The sequence below is a fragment of the Melanotaenia boesemani genome, chromosome 21, assembly GCF_017639745.1.
Source record: "Melanotaenia boesemani isolate fMelBoe1 chromosome 21, fMelBoe1.pri, whole genome shotgun sequence".
Lineage (NCBI taxonomy): Eukaryota > Metazoa > Chordata > Actinopteri > Atheriniformes > Melanotaeniidae > Melanotaenia > Melanotaenia boesemani.
In genome coordinates, this window is record NC_055702.1 from 9,516,061 (window position 1) to 9,538,002 (window position 21,942).

General features: G+C 41.8%; 1 long non-coding RNA gene across 1 annotated transcript; it reads right to left on the reverse strand.

Moving 5' to 3' along the window:
- Positions 1 to 1,498: 1,498 nt before the first annotated feature.
- On the reverse strand, positions 1,499 to 13,606 carry LOC121632915. The gene is made up of 9 exons (XR_006008979.1): positions 13,516 to 13,606; positions 10,964 to 11,090; positions 10,657 to 10,856; positions 9,926 to 10,083; positions 6,608 to 6,786; positions 5,857 to 6,000; positions 4,468 to 4,739; positions 4,066 to 4,370; positions 1,499 to 2,716 (listed from the first exon to the last, which is right to left on the reverse strand). It is a non-coding gene; the product is annotated as an uncharacterized LOC121632915 (long non-coding RNA).
- Positions 13,607 to 21,942: the final 8,336 nt, after the last annotated feature.

Consider the following 21,942-nt stretch of genomic DNA (forward strand, 5'->3'; position numbering starts at 1 on the left):
AAAGCGAGTGTGCACTTTCCGATTCGGTGGACTGGGCTAACGTTAGCTTTGCTAAAGCGAGTGTGCACTTTCCGATTTGGTGGACTGGGCTAACGTTAGCTTTGCTAAAGCGAGTGTGCACTTTCCGATTCGGTGGACTGGGCTAACGTTAGCTTTGCTAACGCGAGTGTGCACTTTCCGATTCGGTGGACTGGGCTAACGTTAGCTTTTTGCTAAAGCGAGTGTGCACTTTCCGATTCGGTGGACTGGGCTAATGTTAGCTTTGCTAAAGCGAGTGTGCACTTTTCAATTCGGTGGACTGGGCTAACGTTAGCTTTGCTAAAGCGAGTGTGCACTTTCCGATTCGGTGGACTGGGCTAACGTTAGCTTTGCTAAAGCGAGTGTGCACTTTTCGATTCGGTGGACTGGGCTAACGTTAGCTTTGCTAAAGCGAGTGTGCACTTTCCGATTCGGTGGACTGGGCTAACGTTAGCTTTGCTAAAGCGAGTGTGCACTTTCCGATTTGGTGGACTGGGCTAACGTTAGCTTTGCTAAAGCGAGTGTGCACTTTCCGATTCGGTGGACTGGGCTAACGTTAGCTTTGCTAACGCGAGTGTGCACTTTCCGATTCGGTGGACTGGGCTAACGTTAGCTTTGCTAAAGCGAGTGTGCACTTTCCGATTTGGTGGACTGGGCTAACGTTAGCTTTGCTAAAGCGAGTGTGCACTTTTTGATTCAGTGGACTGGGCTAACGTTAGCTTTGCTAAAGCGAGTGTGCACTTTCCGATTCAGTGGACTGGGCTAATGTTAGCTTTGCTAAAGCGAGTGTGCACTTTTCAATTCGGTGGACTGGGCTAACGTTAGCTTTGCTAAAGCGAGTGTGCACTTTTCGATTCAGTGGACTGGGCTAACGTTAGCTTAGCTAAATAGCTGTCCTTTTAATCAGAAGCTTGGCAACGTTGTATGGGAGTTTTATCTGTTTTTTGGTGGGCTGTGGTCACAGAATAGATTTTAAAACCCTTCTGATTGTTTACAAATCCCAGAATGGTTTAGGCCCAGAATACATCTGTGATATGTACAGAGAATATAAACCTAGCAGAGCTCTTAGATCCAAAGACTCTGGTCCACTAGTCCAGACCAGAGTCCAGACTAAACATGGAGAAGCAGCATTTAGCTGTTATGCTGCAAACAAGTGGAACAAATTGCCAGCGGAGATTAAATTTTCACCAAATGTAGACATTTTTAAATCCAGGTTAAAAACATTTCTTTTCTCATGTGCCTATACACGAAATCTCCACGGTAACTTTTTAACTCATCTTGCTTTTAATCATTTTAATGCAATTTATTATTTTATTGTGATTCTATGTGTTGCTGTCTTTTATTATTTCTTAATATCTGTAATGCTTTTGTTTTATGTAAAGTACTTTGAATTGTCCTGTACGTGAAATGTGCTATACATATAAACTGCCTTGCCTTCTGTACTAAACATACATAAACTACTGTCCAACATTGTAAACAAAAACGAATTTAAGCCTCTCAAATTTAGCTTTTCAAGATTTTGTGTGACTGTGTGTGTAGGTCTGTTTGCATGTGTGTGAGTGTGTGTAACTGAGAGTGTGTCTGTGGCTCACGTTCCTTCCCCATGCTGCTTAGCCTAGCTGAAGTTTATCTTTCCGTAGAAGGGGGGCAGAAAGGCTACCGGGTTCAGGTACTCCTGGTTAGCCTTCTCGTGCAGCTTTTCAAATTTCAGATTCGTGTTTTTTCCTTCGGACGGCCAGAGGGCTGCGCTGACAGTAGCTGGATCGGCGGCTGAGCAGGCTGGATCTCCGGCGGCTGAGCTGGGAGGCGAGCAGGCTGGAGCTCAGGCGGACGGCTGGAGGGATGCACGGGCTGGAGCTGGAGCTCAGGCGGACGGCCTGAGGGATGCACGGGCTGGAGCTGGAGCTCAGGCGGACAGCCAGAGTGGAGCTGGACCACTGGCAAGCGCGCAGAGTGGAGCTGGGACTCAGGGATGCACGCTGATTGCAGCACTGACTAGAACTCTGGAGAACAAAGAGATGGTAATATAATGTTCTGTGGACGACCAGGCGGTCGCTGTGTTTGGTCTAGAGTCTCTGAGAGGAGTGCTGCGTAGATCTGCTGGAGCTCAGGGAGGTATGCTGGCTGGAGCTCAAGGAGGCGCACTGACTGGAGTTGGAGCACAGGAAGGCGCGCTGACTGGAACTCTGGAAGACAGAGACATGTTAATAATAATTCTGGCGGGCGACCGGGAGGTCGCACAGACAGGAGCTGAGTCTCTGGCGGGCGCAGACAGAAGAGAACAGGAAGGATCCAGAGGCTGGAGAGGAGCGTCCTGCTCTGAGACCCCCTTGGAGACTGAAGCCACTGGCTGGAGAGGAGCGTCGAGACCATCGACCTCCTTGGAAACAGGAACCGACAGAAGCTACATGGACCTTGGAGCTGACCTCGGACAGTTAAGCGCTGGGCAGGACCGTTGCGCTGGCGGCGGAGGTAGAACGGGAGCAGCTCGTTTATCAGGCATCGGAAGCCGAGCAGGGACAAGACGTGGCATCGGCATCAAACGTGGGAGAGCCGGGTAGGCCCGGGGAGCAGGCGTCGGAGGCTGCGGAGTAGGGACAGACCGTTGCTTTGGCGTTGGAAACCGAGCCGGAGTAGACCGTTGCATCGGTATTGGACGCTGTAGAGCTAGGGCTGACTGGGGAGCAGGCGCCGGAGGCTGCGGAGCAGAACAGGTTTAAATTAAATGAGTCCATCAGCTTATGAGTTCTGTGAAATGACTCATTATTTGAGTCTGCTGTTTTGGAGCAGGGATTCCAGGGAGGTATCATCCTGGAATTTATGGAGCTTCTCACAACAGAGCAGCTGAATTTTATCAAAAGCACTTGACAAAATGGAGAACATGGTCTTCAAAGTGCTGCCTGAATGCTGTCCAGGTGAGAGTGGGCTCTGAAGCAAGTCTTTAACACCAAGAACAATATGATATGCAAACTGTAATCAGTCCTGAAAGTTGTTGACTTGCTTGGAGGTGAGTTGATAAAAGTCCTAAGGAGTGATATGTAGTCATGTTGTGTTTAACTGGATTATAGGAATAAAATGCTAACAATATGAAAATGCAGTGGTTACCTGGATACCATGTCTCATATATATGCACATACTATTCATTAGGAATTAGAAATAGTCAACTTTCTGGTGAAATTGACACAAAACGCCCACAGTTCACAATACAATGAGATCATGAATGTAAGACATTTAATTACAATCATGAAATGGTAATTACTTCAAAAACAATTTATAGAAAGAACAGTTAACAACAGTGGTGGGTATATGCAACATAATTAGTGTCATGGGTTCGGTGTAGCCTGGTCTGATGGTGTCTAAACAGGACTGTTCACATACAAGCTGTCATTGACAGAATATTTTCTGGTCCATTCATGGTTCAGACGTTTTTGGAATTTTTTGTGGTTAATAATCTAAATGAAGTGCAGGATGTTGTGCAATTAAAAACACAAGTTTATCAATAAAGGTTATAGCGCAAAATAGATACATTCTGACATTATACAAAAGCCAAATATCCTTCATTTGTATGTTTATTTGTTTTATTTATATAATGTAAATATTGGAATGTTTTAATATTTGAATGAGCACATTTGTGATCAATAAAAATACATGTGTTCATTAACTGTCAGTTTTGAAGTATTTCAAGAGTATGTATAATAACAGTCAACTATAATTGTTTCATGTTTGATTCAAGATTAATTACATTCTCTTATGGGTGTGATGGTGTATGAAAAGTGTGTTTGCTCCTTAATTTAAGCAGGCCTTTTAAATCTGAGAAATATAATGATTATGATAATAATAGGCTGAATAATAATTATATTTAGTATTAAATGGACAACCACATCTACTTTTGACTGAAACATTGATATTTTTGCCATTCATTATATAATCATCTTACTCTAAACAAACACCGTTGAACATCTGTCTGTGGTTATTATTGAGCAATTACGTAGCAATTGTTTCATTTCTTCCACCATATATTTGACAATGAAAAAGAAAACAACAAACCCAGTCAGCTGCAAAATAATATGGTGGACGCGTTCATCCTAGCAACGGGCCGAAGCGGCGTCTATTTTTGCCGAAGAACAATTTCCTGCGTCGAGATTACGTCACTTCCGGGATAGAGTTGAGATATGGCGGCGCCGTTGTCCGCCATCTTAACTGCAGTTGGGTACTCTTGAAAAATAGACGCCGCTTCGGCCCGTTGCTAGGATACGATGAACGCGTCTGCCATATTGATCATGGTTTGAGAGCAACATTTGTCCGTTTTTTATTTTGCAGCTTGCTCCTGGCTGCCTCAGAAGCTCAAAGATCTGTTGGAAAAAAGTGCAAAACAAAAAAATCCATCTTTAAATACAGTATAAGTGTGAACACACATACATACACGTGACTGATAACATTTTCATTTACCCTCTGGTCACTTAAATTCAGCGCCTTTAGTTTAAGGTGCTGTTTAAGCCTGAGAGAGGTAGATGGATTCTGCCAGAGGTACAATCTGTTGGAACGCATGTTTCCATTAATCAGATCATCGTGTAATGTCTGAAAGAAAAAAGTAAAGGGCAAACATGAAATCAATGAAAGAGGATGTAATTATTAACAGCGAAATATGTTTAATAATTACCTTTATCTGATCCCTGGAAAACACGGCCATAACCCCTCTTCTCTCAACTGTATCCACAATCCTGCAGACAATGATAAAAAAAATAAAGAAAAATTCATTAGAAGCTGCTTGTGCAAAAATAAAAGATTACATGACTGTAGTGACTTTATAAACTACATGGCCAATCATTTTTTTAAGTGTAATTTTATAGTACTAACAGATAATACTGGTTTTTGTATGTTTTTAAAAATTGATTAATGCTCATATCTATTAGATTTACAATATCTCCAAATTTTTTTATGATCAATGATTAATGTCTTAAAAAGACATGGTTTTAGACAACTGAAAGATTCTTTTTTTTATGTAAAGATGACAATGATTTAGGATTAGTAATGCTCCCAAGCTGGCATTTCACTATGTTTAAATCAACATTTATTCAGATTTTCTTAAAAATGTGCAGTACGCCAGCAAAATGTTCAACTTTTGCTGCTTTTTGCTTCTGTTATTCTTATGTGACATCAAAGACAACATTAACAAGAAAATGGTGTTGTGCCTTGTCCTGTCACTGGAAACTGCAAATCCACAGTTGAATGGCTCTTTTTTTATGAATGGTCTACACTCACTAATGATGGGATATAGTCCTTTGTTGGTTGGGCCTTTGGTGAGGATGACTCTGATGGGGTCACAGCAGTTTTATCACCTTTTTTTTTTTACATTCGGTCAGATGGAAAGTTGCGTCATCCTTACGGATTATAGTCTTGTCACAAAAAGGACAATGGAAATGACCTCCAACTCAGCAGGACAAATTACACCTGCAGATGACGTTTTCTGTAAAAGGAAAGTAATTTGTCTTAAAAATGTTTATATTACTGGTATCTTGCACCAAAAGGACTTAATATGGGCGTAGAACTTAATTCAAACTATTTAAAGTGGAATGTTTAACTAGTTTTTATTAATATAGTTTAAATTTGTTTGAGTTAGTCTTGAGCCCTGTAGTAGGGTAAGTAGGACTAAATGAGGACACCTGGTTTGTTTTTAATCTGGGGTGATTATAATAGCATGCCAAGCTTAGAACTCAAAGCAATAACAACACTTAAAATATGACAGCCTTACACAAGCAATAACAAATATACCAATTCAACATAACCGTTACATGTAAAATGTATAAGACCAGAAACAGATAATTCTTATCAACATACCCTGGAAATGTACTGTATCTGCAGTGTGGTTCCTTAAGCGCCTATCAATCACCCCATCACTCGCAGTCTTAAAATGAGGACAGCCAAACCCAGACAGCAACCGGTTTCGCTCCAAATGGTTATCTTTAGTAATGATTGATGCATCTGGACAAGAGAAGGTCAACATAATACTTATTAGTGAACAGCTTGTAATACAAGCTGGCAGGTTGTACATTGTTAATCCTTTACCAATACAGAGAGCAAATTGGGGAGGAATTACAACACTGTATCCACAAAATTAATAAAAACTGATATTAGCAGTATTACATACGTTATGCCATTTGTTTACACCGATTAAGTTCAGGTACTGGAAGTGACTGAACACAAATATATTTTATACCACAGCCCACCAAAAGGCAGATTAAATTCCCATACAATGTTGCCAAGCTTCTGATTAAAAGGACAGCTATTTAGCTAAGCTAAAGTTAGCCCAGTCCACCGAATCGGAAAGTGCACACTCGCTTTAGCAAAGCTAACGTTAGCCCAGTCCACCAAATCGGAAAGTGCACACTCGCTTTAGCAAAGCTAACGTTAGCCCACATCGTTGTACAAATCTCAAGGGGGGACTTTGTGGAGAAACAGCAGCTAATGACCTCTAAATATTTGATATGTTGTATTTGTATATACCAAAAAGAAGAAGAAGATAAAAAATGCATATTAGAGACAATACCACTTGTTAGATAGATGATAATTAAAACACTATTTTACTTACGTTCTTTCTCCGTCACGTCTTGCTTCCAGTAGAAGAACTTCTTCTTCGGGTTCTGGATGCAAGCGCATGTTGCTGCCACACGAAGAAGAAAACTTTCCGGTGTCAAGGTCTCCTTGCATTCCGGAACAGAGTTGAGGTATGGCGGCGCTGTGTCTGCCATCTTAACTGCAGTTGGGTGCCTCTCCATGAAACAGGTAAACCACAAATAATTTAAACCCAGTATGTCTTAAAATTAAATGAACATTAGGCAGATCATTCGTGACAGTACTTAATACTTCGAAGGTTAAGCTAGCTGTACTAAACGGTTAGTCCTGCCCCTTTCTGTTCTACATATTTACATTAAATCCAGTGGTGAAGTCTACGTGATTCGCTGGTTTACCCGCTGCAGTGAGTGTCTGCACGCGTGCATGCGTACATGCATTTGTATTGTAGTAGATGGAAACGGCTTTCCCAGTGTTGGATGTTTGGTTTCTAGATGCTGTTTTAGTTTAAATATAGAAAAATAAAGAACAGCTTTATTATAAATTTATTTACTGATGTTTTGTTTACCTCCAGGTCACACTACATTTATATTTGGAACACAAAACCAGTCTTTTCATGGTCTCACCTTTGTGTGGGTGTATACTTTATGTATTAATGAGGTTGGTGGTTCTTGTATGTGTGTGTTGCTCCAGGACAGCGATGTTTGAGACTGGGAAGGAAAAATCTGAGTATATCACTGGTTTAAACTAAGCTATACTACTGAAAAAGTAGTAATGGAAAACAGCAAGTGAAAGAAGGAAAGAAGGGAAATGATGAAGGAAAACAAATGAAGCCTGTAGGGAAATACGGAAGAAACAGATGACTGAAGTGACTGCAAGTGGCTGAAAACAGTTCACGTTCATCCTTTTGTTGCAGAAGATGTGCACTAAAGAGCAGGTTGTATAGATAAACAGCAGATGTCTGGAAAAGTAAAAGTTTACCTCTGATTTTAGAGATCTTGTTTATATTGTCACGTTTAAGATTGAAAATAAATACATATCGAAGCACATATTACAGTATTTGGCTTTAAACAAGGTGACACAATGTTCAAGAAAGCTTAAATAAAAAGCGGTTTTTACTGTGTTGGTTCTTTACGAGGGTGTGGGCTCAGCCCCTAATATTCCAGAAAACGCCCCTGCTCGAGGGCACCAATCCGGCAGGTTTTCCAGATTTCCCTGCTCCAGCACACCCGACTCAAATGGATCAAACAGCCTACAAGGATCTCCACAATGACTTGTTAGTTTAAGTCAGGTATGTTGGAGCACGGAAATCTGGAAAACCTGCCGGACTGGTGCCCTCGAAGACCGAGCATCGGCATCTGGGTGGTGGGTGTGTTGCTGTGGGAGTGTGTGTGTCACGAAGTTTGAAAGGTACCAACTCACAGGTGTTTTGGATGAATGGATGAGGAAGTGGAGTGAGCTCAGTGGTGGTCACATTTCTGTTGAACGTGTAATCGCATAATATATAGTATAAGCCTGTTTCAGTTAGAATATCGTTTACTCGGTGTCTGGATTTGTTTCGGAACCATGAATGGAAAGAATAAACGTATCGCTGCTGACACAGAAGTGGTTGGGAATATTTCGGAACTCGCGTCTGGCAGAAAACCCCAAGTTTAGCCCACAGCGGCCCTCAAACAAAGTTATCGTTTTGGCCCATTACGTATGTTTACCAACAGCCTGGTACGACGTTTCAACATCAGAAAACATGAATGATGGCCCTTTGCTGGCCCAGATCTGGTTTGCCAAAGGTGGCCCACACATGGGCCAGTCTGAGGCCAGCTGCAGACACAGTGGTGGCCCTGTGCTGGCCCAGAACACTTTCCACACTGGCATCGGATGTCAGCCTAATGGTGGCCCTGTACTGGCCCAGAACAGTTTCCACACTGGCACCAGGTGTCAGCCTAATGAATACCTTAATCAAACTGTGCAATATTCAGCCTAGATTAAAAAAACTTCAACAACGGTGATACGATTATACAAATAACATTTATTGTAATTTTAATCACTTGTTCAAAAAAACGATATATAATAAATAACAATATAAAAATCAAATAATATGTGACACTGGTGGAGAGCGAACAAGGTGAACAGAGGGAAACAACATTAAGTGGGGATGGAAAAAAATGCTTTCAACCCAATAAAATTATAAGATCAATAATTAAACTACATTAAAAGAATGTGAGCTTAAAGGTCCCATTTTATACACTTTATTCCCAATCTGAGACCATTCATTAATATCTAAATGAAATATTTCCGCCATGGTATGGACAAATCGACCCTCAGTTTGAGTGCAGCGGCTTCTCTTCACCTCCCTCTTTTTAGCAGCTTCAGAAATGTGCCGTTTATGGTGGGCGGAACCCTGGTGGAGCAGCTCAGCTGTTGGCTCCGCCCATCGCATCGCCCGTCATGAGGTGATTGACAGGTTAGGCCTTAGCGGTTACTAGACGCTGATTACAGCGTAGTGAAGGATAAACAAATGCCGGAACACCGGAACCCATTCCTGAAGAAGTTCGAGCAAGAAGACTAACAGTACTGCTCTTACCTCTCCAGCTGTGTCACGGACAGTTGGTATTGAACCTGGCTTCAGCTTCAAACGGTTGGCGAAGCCTGCTTTCCATGCCCCCATGTTGTGGAAACAGTCCTCTTTGAAATGCTGGCCACAGACATGCAAAACCTTTGGAAGTTTTCCGGGTACATTTCCTCCAAAAATAAAATTAATCCACTCAGTCCTCGTGGGTTCAGTGGATGGAAGTAAAAAAAACGTTTTCGTGTTCATTTATGCAGCCACAAACAGAACAGTGCTTCTGTCGCTTAGCCATGTCCGCTAACGAGGGTTGCCGAAGAGGGAAAAACACTGGGCGCTAGGTGATTTTTAGAGGGCGGGCTTTGAGAGCCGGTAGACGGGTCCATCGCTCTGTGGGGAGTGGTTATTGTCCCTTATGACGTCATAACGTACACGCTTTCAAACAAGCTCATTTCAGCGCTTACTTCCCTAGAGGTGGAGCAGGGGGGAGAGAGAGCGCCTGAAAGAGTTTCACACTTACGGGTCTCCTACACATGCGGGGGGACCAGTATGACTGTTCCAAAACCATTAAAAAGTGAATTTTGCATAATATGGGACCTTTAAGGATAACAAAAGGAAAACAAAATCAGGGAGGCTAAAGTTTTTGTAAAAAATTAACAAAAGGCACAGAGGTCCAAATGAAGCAGCGCTGTCCATGCAGTTCCTGCGAGCCATCACTCCCACCGTGGAATGCATGGTCTCTGAGGGAGTCAGTGTTTGTAAAGACAAACTTACCAATTACAACATCCTTTATTTGCAGGTGCCGGAAGCCAATCTTCCCATTTATACCTCGCATGTTGACATTTTTGGCGAGAGAGTGTTAAGGTTGCACCCATGACACTCTTTACACACTCTTTAACGTCTCCCCCTCCTTTAAGAGCCAGTGCAGTTCTCTGTGAATTGATATGTTAGTTTATCAGCAGTACAATATGCCCTAACTCTTTTAAATATGTTTGAAATTATCAGCAGCAAATCTGAACTGGTCTGATAGTCTGAGCAGCATGATTTATGCAATGAAAGCACAACAGTAATAATTTTTAAAGTAAAATAAAGGATGAGGATGCAGAGTGAAGTCAGTCTTCCTATGGTTTCAACTACTTTGATAATAGTGTGCCTGTGGTGCCGTCAAACTGTTAAATTCATCCGTGTAATTATGAATCCCTTTTCCCCCATATACGAAATAGTTTCAATTTTATACTGTATGTCCCAGCAATGTTATTTAAAGCCTATTTAATCAAGAACATGGTTTGTCATTGTATAACTTTCCTCCTGAAGGTTAACTGACATGACATTCTTTTATTTTAACCTGTCCTGTTCAGCATCATGGCAGCAGAATGATAGTCTGGCTGCTGTGTTGTGCCAAACAAATTTGCTTTGCCAAGGGGAGGCTTATGGGTATAAGGCTGAAAACACAAATTATTTTTGGTTTTCCAGTTCACAAGGATAGTTTGACATGACATTCTTACCAGATGGTTTTTGAGGTCAGCACTATTTCTGAGCCGCTCCTCCATGTTTGGAACAGACTGGCGATCAGCTAATGGTAGCAGATTTGGTTCAACACCTCTCTCTTCTTCAGTTACAGATTTCAAGCCTTGGACTGTTTTAAAAATAATTTTCATCTGGTCCATCATCATCTCTTGGTTTGTGAGAATATTTCGTAGGAGTGCTAGGAAGAAAAAAAGGTTTGTGGATAAGTAAATAAACAACAGGTCTCATAAAAATGTGTTCAGGCCAAAAGCTTAGCACAGCCTACGAATAAAATATAATACTCACATGCATCAACTGATGTGGCTCAGAGGAAACAGTCTTTCTTTGGTGCAGGTCAGTCGATGAAATCCTTCCCTGGTGCAGGCTATGGGACACTTGGCCTCTCTGGTCCAGCTCAGGAGTATGGTGCACTCTGCAAGAGTAGCATGATCAGCATTAGATTTGATTTACATTTTGGGGAGGTGTTTGGATTGCAAGGATGCCCTACCTTTGTTGGAACTAGAAATAAATATTTCTGATGCATTAGACCTACTCAAGAGGCACCAGTAACGAAGCCTTGTCACTGATCGCTCTGAATTATGTTTTTATATTTGTTCTGTACTTGCTCCCAAGTCCTTTTAGCTCCGCTGGGGTTGCTTCTGAAATGGAGGTTAATAGTGATAATTCTTTTTCACACATAAGTTTAGAACCATTGAGTTATGGAACGCACAGCTATCCGTGAATTCATGGTGGAGGAATTGATGTTCCAACATAAAACGCGCTCACATAGGAGCGGATCCTTTAAAGAACTGGGAAATATAACGTAAATAAAGCATTCCCAGAAATGTTTGTGCTGCAATACAGTGATCTGAGTGCTATCAGTTTATATTGTCCCATTAATTAATATTGGATAATCTGACGAACTTACGCATTAACGGAGTCGGCAGTTTTCTGCCAGCATTCCTTCCTGGCTTTTGCTGCAGCAACAGTGTTGCTTTTAGCCTGAATTATACTTTTAAATTCCTCTTATTTTTTTTAAGAATAATAGTTTGCTCCTCCATGGTAAAATACACTGCTCTGCAGGGTTTGTCCAAGTTTGCGATTGGTCCGAACCTCCAAACACCACCCTTTATGTGAACGCGCACTAATCTTAATTGGAAAACCCTGGTTTGCGTTACTGAGTTGATAACCAGCTTCGTAGTACAACTTATCCAGATCCTGAATGTCTGGGTAAGTCAACCCAGGTAACGGAGAGAAATCTGGGGTATGTTAATCACGCTTCGTACTACAGGCCTCTGATGGCAGGAATACATGTAAAAAGTTGTAACAGGAGCAACAAAAGGCTGGAAAAGTAAACTGGGGAAAAAAAAAATCAACAGCATTTGACAACTAATTGTCAACAGGTCAGGATAGGAGTTATGTGCACATTGTGGCACTTTGTTTCATCTACCTGGTGTTTTAAAGTGTGTTATAAATAAAATTGCAGTTGCAGGGATCCCCTCCGGTTCGAGCTTAAAGACAAAAGTCTGCCAGTCCGAGACTGGACCCGGCCGGCAAAAGCGGAAGAAAGTGGATAATTGCAGTAATCCAGTGGCTGTGGATATTAGCAGAATTACATTATTAGTGAATTAAACCTATGTGGTGTACTACCACAGCTCATTTTTTTCGAAATTACAATAAAGATCAATATTCCAAACATTTTTTCATCGTGGCCTTATTCAAAATTACCTGCCGGGGACATAAATAAGGGTGAATCCCATTTCACCCCTTGCCCTACCCCTTAGCCCTTCCCCTTCGTTTTGCGCGTTCACGTGAAGGGGTAGGGGTGTCCCAATTCCTTTTAGGACAGAGGGGTAGGGGTAAGGGGTAGGGTCAAGGGGTGAAATGGGATTGGGCCTAAGTGTTTATTCCTACAATTTCGTTGAGAGACCTGAAAGAATGTACACAGAAACAAAAAAAAAAAACTAGGAACCATATATGAGATACTATGAAAATAAAGTGTACATTTGCTACTAGAAAAGTTATCAAAACAAAGCTAAAGTCACAATCTCTCTTAAAATATATCAGTTTCCACTGAAAACAGAAGGGACGTGCGCCATGTGTTTTGTTAATGATGGAATGCTGCCATCTGCTGGTTATTTTCGGAATAACAGCTCCGCATTTCTGCAACCTGTCCCCACGATTGTCAATGAATTGGCTTAACCCAGAGTCCTCAGCCAATGGGAGCGATTTAGCAAAGATTCACCACGAATTAACACGTTTTCTAAGTCAAGGCGTTCTGAACGTGTTCTGAACGCGTTCAATACGCGCTTAGAAGGCGCATTTAAGGCGCATTTGGACGCACGTTTTTGGCTAAAACGGCTTTCCATAATAGACTGCCTCTGTTGACTAATGCAGTAATAGACGCGGCTTACCCCGGCCCAAGATGGCGGCCGCTTCGACGCATCGTTCCGGACAGCAGCGTCAGAGGGGACATCTACATGTATATATCTACGACGATGCGGGGGAAAAAAACACAAACAAACTTACACTAGATACGTAGCCTCGTAGCTACAACTCAACTAGCCCAATGAGTTTATGAATGAGCTTCACTCCTGTCTTAACCCAGTAACTACACTAAGATCATACATAAAACAGAAATCCAGTATAGACACTAATTATAACCCACGGACAACCCAAAATACGAAAGAGCAATAGCTCGCTCACTTGCTGCAGCTTCCAGCAAATACGTTACCCTGAGTGGGTGACGTTTCTAGCAAAGTGGGAAATTCCCGCCTCCCCGTTCAAATGTAATGCACTTTAAAATACTAAGTATGTTTTTTAATCATAAATATACTGTACATAAACCGTAAACTCACCTTGACTTTGTTTGTCTCTCTTGGCTCAATGCAACACATCCGGTTCTTCTTCTCCTTCTTCTTCTTCTTCTTCTTCTTTGGGTTTTAAGGCGGTTGGCAGCTAACTTACTGGTGCATTACCGCCACCAACTGGACTGGGGTGTGGAACATGAGTCTTACCTGTCTAACGTTAAAAAAAACAAAAAAAAACTAAATTCTGTACATTAGTCCTGTAGCCCTCAGGAAACTAAATACATAATTGAAACAGACTTCACCTGAGCTTCTCTGAAGGATGTCCTGCAAGTTAAATGTTATCTTTTGTCCCTGCAACAGTGAGACCAATATGCGCCTATCATCCTGGTATTTAGGGCAATATAAAAACACATGTTCTATGGTCTCCGGACTACCACATACTTCACAGTTGCCATCTGCATGTTTCTTCATCATAAACAGACTGTTGTTTAGCCTTGTGTGCCCATACCTCATTCTTGACAGAACATCCTCCCCCTTCTTACTTCTGTTTGTATTCCTACCCTTTCCCACTTTGTTCTGGATGTTGTAGAACCGTCTACCAGTCTGCCCATTATCCCATAATGTTTGCCATCTTCCCTTTATTGTGCGTTTAACCATGCTTTTGATTTCCGCTTTACTGTATTTGATTTCTATATCTGTGTTGGTATGTCCAGCTGCTTGCTTGGCACATTCATCTGCCAACTCATTTCCTATAACCCCTACATGCGCTGGGACCCACACCAGCGTTAGATTAATACCTGCCTTAAGAAGGTTGTTAACAACTTGGATGATTTCAAATACAATGTCCTGCCTTGACTCTGACCGGAGGTTCTGGATACTGACCAACGCTGAGCTGGAGTCTGAAGCAATAACTGCCTTACTTGGCCTATTAGCTTCCACCCACAGCAGAGCTAACCACACAGCAACCAGTTCTCCTGTATATACTGCTAGGTCATCATTAATTCTTTTATCTGTTTTTATTTTTAGCTTTGGGATTACATATGCAACCCCCACTCTCTTGTCAGTCCTTTTAGATGCATCTGTATACAGAGTTACCCCCTCATTGTACTTTTCCATTAAATAAGTCTGTACCACATATTTGTCTATGTTATTCTCATGTTTCGCCTCTAGTAACCCCAAATCAATGGGCACTTCTTTAAAAGACCATGGAGGGACAGCTGAGAAAGGCATAGTAGGGCTTACTTTTAGTTCACTAATCCCCATGTCATGAACCTTACTAATGATCACCCAACCAAAGCTTCTGACACAGGCTTTCCCACGTCACATCCGGTTCTATTCGCACTTCTTCTTCTTCTTTGTTGTCGTCTTCTTCTTCTTCTGTATTGGTGGTTGACAAACCTATTCGGTTGTTTAACAATAGGAAGTATCTTGACCCAATCAGAGCATAGGAAATAGGCCACGTGTTGAGAGATGGGTAATGACGTCTAATGACTATGGTTGGTTGGTTTGTTTTAATTTGTTTATTTTATTATTTGATTTTTATATTGTTATTTATTATATATTGTTATTTTGAACAAGTGATTAAAATCAAAAGAAATGTTATTTGTATAATTCCTTTTATAATTCCTTCTGTTCACTTGTACTCCCTTTGGGTAAAATATTACAGAACTATAGCATTAATTATCAAAGTCATGCAGATGATACACAACTTTATGTGTCTCTGTCACCAGATGACGGCAGTCCAATAGACCTAATGTGTCAGTGTCTGGAGCAAATAAACACCTGGATGAGGGAGAATTTCCTACAATTAAATGAAGACAAAACTGAGATTATTCTGTTTGGTAGCAAAGAGAAGAGGGTCAGCATTGGTAAACACCTGGAGACTCGGGCTCTTAAAATCACCAACCAAGTTCGTAACCTGGGAGTGTTGATAGACTCAGATCTGACTCTCAGCAGCCACATCAAAGCTTCACTTAGAAGCTTTTTACCAGCTCAGAAACATCAACAGAATTAAAAATCTAGTCTCCCAGAAAGACCAAGAGAAACTCATCCATGCATTCATCTCCAGTAGGCTGGATTACTGTAATGGTCTTTTAACAGGACTTCCTAAAAAGAGCATTAAACATCTGCAGCTCATCCAGAACGCTGCTGCTAGAGTTTTAACCAGGACTAAGAGATCTGAACACATCACACCAATTTTGAAATCTTTACACTGGTTTCCAGTCAGTCACAGAATAGATTTTAAAACCCTTCTGCTTCTTCACAAATCCCAAAATGGTTTAGGCCCAGAATACATCTGTGATATGTTCAGAGAATATAAACCTAGCAGAGCTCTTAGATCCAAAGACTCTGGTCAACTAGTCCAGACCAGAGTCCAGACTAAACATGGAGAAGCAGCATTTAGCTGTTATGCTGCAAACAAATGGAACAAACTGCCAGTGGAGATTAAACTTTCCCCAAATGTAGACATTTTTAAATCCAGGTTAAAAACATTTCTTTTCTCATGTGCCTATGCATGAAATCTGCACGGTAACTTTTTTTTTTTACTTATCTTGCTTTTAATCATTTTAATGTAATTTATTATTTTATTGTGATTATGTGTTGATGCCTTTTACTATTCTAAATATCTGTAATGTCTTTGTTTTATGTAAAGCACTTTGAATTGTCCTGTACATGAAATGTGCTATACAAATAAACTGCCTTGCCTAATTGTATCACCGTTCTTGAAGTTTTTTTATAATCTAGGCTGAATATTGCACAATTTGATTAAGGCATTCATTAGGCTGACATCCGATGCCAGTGTGGAAACTGTTCTGGGCCAGTACAGGGCCACTATTAGGCTGACATCTGATGCCAGTGTGGAAAGTGTTCTGGGCCAGCACAGGGCCACCACTGTGTCTGCAGCTGGCCTCAGGCTGGCCCATGTGTGGGCCACCTTTGGCAAACCAGATCTGGGCCAGCAAAGGGCCATCATTCCTTGCAGTATGTGGGCCAGGTTTAAATGCATTGTGTGGGCCAGAACTGGGCCAGATCAATTTTGCTACCTGGGTGAATGGCCATTCTGTTGTTTTATTGGTTTATTTTCAGGGAGGCATTAGCAGGCAGTCTGCAAAATAGTGATAGATTTAATTTCTCAACAAATAAACGCAAAGTTGTTTAGTAATAGGCAAGATAAGGACCCTTGATTATTATCCATTCTATTCTAAGGGAATAAAAGTTTTCTGTTGGTATTAATACTAATTGGAGCATGTGGTGTGGATGTGTTTATGAGTTTGAATGCACTTGCTATATACTGAAAAACTAAATTGAATTAGGAGTGGGGTGGTGGTGAGTGAGACACTAAAGGTAGAAATACATTTTAAAAGTAAGACTTAAATATTTGTTTGTGTTTAACACATGCTAATATGAGACCGATACGTGCAACATGAGCTTAATGACAATTGGCCCGCAATTGGAGGACGCATGTGGAGAAGATGACATTTCTGAAAGAGAAAGGGGTCTGTTTTGGCTGTTTTTGCATTGGGCACATGAGTAAAAACTGCGGAAGAAGACTTCACTGTAAAGTGTGTGGTTCGAAACATCCCACTATGTTGCATGTCTTCGCCAAGGAAAGGGAAACTGGTCCAATCGAGAAGAAGGAGGGAGGTGAGACAACAAGTGCAAGGGCTTCAATTTCTGTTCAATCCAGTGGTTTAACTGGGGCTGGTGAGCGTGATTGTATTTGGTCGATTTTGCCAGTTCGGGTCAAGTCCAAGAAGAGCCAAAGAACAATAATAACTTGTGCATTCTTGGACCCTGGTAGCTTTGCATCATTTTGTACAGAAGAACTCATGAGGAAACTGAATATTACTGGAAGAAGAACTAGCAGCCTTCTGCGGACGATGGGTCAGGAGAAGGTGGTTGAAAGTAACATTGTGCCAGACCTGGAGATTGCTGGACTAGATCAAGACTTGTTTTGTGAATTACCTGGTTTATACACACAGAGTAGCATGCCTGTACATCATAGCAATATCCCTCGTCAAGAAGATTTGTTAAGATGGCCACATTTGACACATTTGAGGATTACAGAGATCAATTCTGGAATTGATTTGCTCATTGGAACGAATGTCCCTAAAGCACTGGAAACATGGCATGTCATAAGGAGTGTGGATGGTGGTCCGTATGCGGTTAAAACAATCCTTGGATGGACAGTAAATGGACCACTCAGAGCTGATGGTGGGGACACAGGGAAAATGCAGACGGGTGTCACTGTTAATAGGATATCTGTGTCTAGGCTTGATGATCTGTGGCAACAGCAGATGAATTTCCCTGAATGTGTTCAAGATGAACAGCCTGGATGGTCAAGGGAAGATCATTGCTTTATGGAGTTGGTCACAGAATCGGTCAAATTGGAAGATGGTCACTATGTCATTGGTTTACCTCTGAAGCAGATGGATTTTAAGATGCCAAACAACAAAATGGTGGCAGAGATTTTCCAAAGACCATCAGTACCATTCTGATTATACACATTTCATGAATGATATCATCTTTAAAGGCGATGCTAAAAAAGTTCCAGCTGAGGATCTTAAACACGATGGTGGTATCTACCACACCATGGGGTGTATCACCCTCAAAAGAAGAAGATAAGGGTTGTGTTCGACTGTGGTGCTACATTTAGAGGAGTTTCTCTGAATGCCCAACTCTTACAAGGTCCTAACCTCACCAGTTCCCTGGTTGGTGTCATTACCAGGTTCAGAAAGGAGCCAGTTGTCATCATGGTGGATATTGAAGCTATGTTTCATCAGGTCAGAGTACCACCATCTGATTCTAATCTGTTGAGATTTCTCTGGTGGCCAAATGGAGACCACCAGCAAGATCTTGTGGAGTATAGGATGGTTGTTCATTTTTTTGGTGCCACATCATCTCCAAACTGTGCAAGTTTTGCACTGAGAAAATGTTCAGAGGATAAGCAGCAGTTGTTCAGTTCGAAAGTGAATGAATCTGTGCTTCACAACTTTTATGTGGACGACTGTTTGGTCTCAGTGAGTTCTGAAGAGGAGGTTGAGCTGTATCATGGACTCCGTGCTCTTTGCAACAAAGGAGGCTTTCAACTCCTCAAATGGATTGCTGCCATACCACAGCATGAAAGGTCCACAGAGATGAAGAACTTGGATATGGACAGTGATGATTTGCCAGTAGAGCATGTATTGGGTGTGCAGTGGTGTGATCAATCTGATCAGTTTACATTTAACATCAAGCTTAAAGACAAACCTTTGACACGGAGGGGAGTTTTATCGATCACAAGCTCCATCTATGATCCCCTGGGGTTTTTGGCACCAGTTGTACTGGCTGCAAAGGGAATCCCTTAGACCTTGAGCAGAAGACAAGTTGGTTGGGATGATCCTCTGCCACAAGACATTGCTAAGAAGTGGACAGAATGATTGGAAGGACTTCATCAGCTCGAAGAGTTTAGAGTTGACCGATGCTTAAAACGTTTGGACTTTGGGGTAGCTGCAAGTGCCCAGCTGCACAACTTCAGCGATGCAAGTGAGGAAGGTTTTGGAACGGTGACCTATTTGGTGCAGCATGACTGTAAAGGACTGGTGCACTGTGCATTCATAATGGGGAAAACACGTGTTGCTCCACTCAAATCCATTACCATACCTCGCATAGAACTGACAGCAGCAGTGGTTGCAAGTCGAATGGATAAACTCTGGAGGAAAGAGTTAAGGATGGAACTGCTGGAATCTGCTTTCTGGATGGATAGTACTTCTGTCTTGAAATATATCAAGAACGAAACCTCAAGGTTCAAGACTCTTGTGGCGAACCGAGTCTCGGAGATACTCTCCTTGTCCACATCATCCCAGTGGAGGTATGTTGATACCCACAATAACCCAGCAGATGTTGCCTCCAGAGGGACCAGTGCAGAGTCTTTCCTGAAGACAGATACATGGGTGTCAGGACCTAAGTTTCTGCAGGAGCCTGAAAGGAAATGGCCACTAAATCCAGATAAGTTCAATAAGCTCACTTCGAGTGATCCAGAGGTCAAGAGTTTTCTAACTGTGAATGCTACAGATGTTAGTGACCAGGTGGATCCACTCATGGGCTTCATTGATCATTTTTCTTTCTGGATCAAACTGAAAAGGATGGTTTGTTGGCTACTCAGGTACAAACAGTTGTTGTTGATGCTTGTTCAAGAAAAAAAGGTACGGAAAGTGAATCTGACCAGTTCTCAAGATGCATGCTGGATCTGGTTCCTTGTCACCTGAGGAGTTTGAGAAGGCAGAAAATGCTATTCTTCGTTACTGTCAGAAGAAGAGATATCCACAAGAAGTGACAAGTTTGCAGAAAGGAGGAAATGTAAAGAAGACTAGCCATCTCTACAAGCTCAATCCTATTCTGGAAGAGGATGGTGTCCTACGAGTTGGGGGAAGGCTTAGTAGAGCAGCCATGCCAGCTGAAGCAAAGCATCCAGCTATTTTATCCAGGGATCTTCATATTTCTGAACTTATTCTACAACATGTGCATCAACTAACAGGTCATGGTGGACACAATCACATGCTTGCTGAGCTACGCCAAAGATTCTGGATTCTAGGTGCTAGCACTGCTATTAGGAAGACCATTTCTAAGTGTATTACTTGTCGCAGACTGCATGCTGCACCAGAATGTCAAATGATGGCAGATCTTCCCATAGAGAGACTATGTCCAGATGAACCTCCGTTTACTCACGTTGGGGTGGATTGTTTTGGTACGTTCGAGGTTAAGCGTGGCAGAAGCATGGTGGAGCGCTATGGAGTCATCTTTACCTGTATGGCAACAAGAGCTGTGCATCTGGAGGTGTTGTCATCATTAGACACTGATTCTTTCATCAATGGCCTCCGAAGGTTCATCTTGTGGCAGGTGTTGGAACTACGGTCAGATAATGGGACCAACTTTGTTGGAACTGAACGTGAGCTTAGAGAAGGAGTAAGCAAATGGAATCATGCTCACATCAGCGACACACTGCTTCAGAAGGGAATCAAGTGGGTTTTCAATCCCCCTGCTGGATCTCATCATGGTGGAGTGTGGGAGCGTCTGATAAAGTCTGTACGGAAGGTTCTAAACTCTGTGTTGAGGACCCAGAGTCTTGATGAGGAAGGTCTTCATACAGTTTCATGTGAAGCTGAAGCGATTATTAACAGTCGCCCCATAACCAAAGCCTCCACTGATGTTCATGATTTAGAAGCTTTAACTCCAAACCATTTACTTCTTCTGAAGTCCAAGCCCTCATTACCACCAGGAGTTTTTACCAGGGATGACGTCTACGCTCAACGACGATGGAAACAAGTACAGTATATGGCTGATTTGTTCTGGAAGCGCTGGTTGAAGGAGTACTTGCCTCAGCTTCAGGAGCGGCAGAAATGGCAGAGCATCAGAAGGAATCTTGTTCCAGGAGATATCGTCATTATCTTGGATGAGTTGTGGAGACTGTTCCTGATAAGAGTGACTTGTGCGACAAGTTCGGATTAAAACTAAGACTAGCACTCTGAATAGACCTGTTACCAAAGTGTGTCTTCTCCAGAAAGCAGAGGAGCCGTAAACATCCAAGTGGGCTTCTTTCTTCTGGATGTTGAAGACTTTTGACTTTGACTGTTAAACTTGTTTACTTGACAAATCACTTGGGTTGGGTGTTGGAATCACAAGTAGTTGGTATGAGTTTGTTTATTAGGATATTGTATTAGATTTGTCTCCTGTAGATTTGTGTCCATGTTGGTGATTGGGTAATTATTGTTAAATCATTAGGGGCCGGAATGTAGGAGCCATATTAGTATTTGCATATTTATGAGGTGGCACAGGTAACGTGCAGCATTGGCATTTGGATGGTGGGTGTGTTGCTGTGGGCATGTGTGTGTCACGAAGTTTGAAAGGTACCAACTCACAGGTGTTTTGGATGAATGGATGAGGAAGTGGGATGAGCTCGTGGTGGTCACATTTCTGTTGAACGTGTAATCACATAATATATAGTATAAGCCTGTTTCAGTCAGAATAAAATTTACTCGGTGTCTGGATTTTTTTGGAACCATGAATGGAAAGAATAAACGTATCGCTGCTGACACAGAAGTGGTTGGGAATATTTCAGAACTCGCGTCTGGCAGATAACCTCGAGTTTAGCCCACAGCGGCCCTCAAACAAAATTATCGTTTTGCCGCAACACAAACATTGTGCTGATGTATTTATATTTGTCCACATTCTCCACCTCTTTGTTGTGTATCAGACTGGTTTCATGCACAGACTTGCTCTTTTTAAAATCAACCCTGCTTTAGTCTTTATAAGATGTTTCTTATTGAACTAGTTTAATATTGTAGTAGCAATAGAAATGAAAGAGCTGAGGTTTGGTCAAGCAACCTACACATAAGGGAAATCTGCACAGAAAAGATAAAACAACTTTCTCTTTTTTTCATCACTGCTGCGACAGGAAACTAGCATCTTATATACATCATTTATTTTTTGATGACT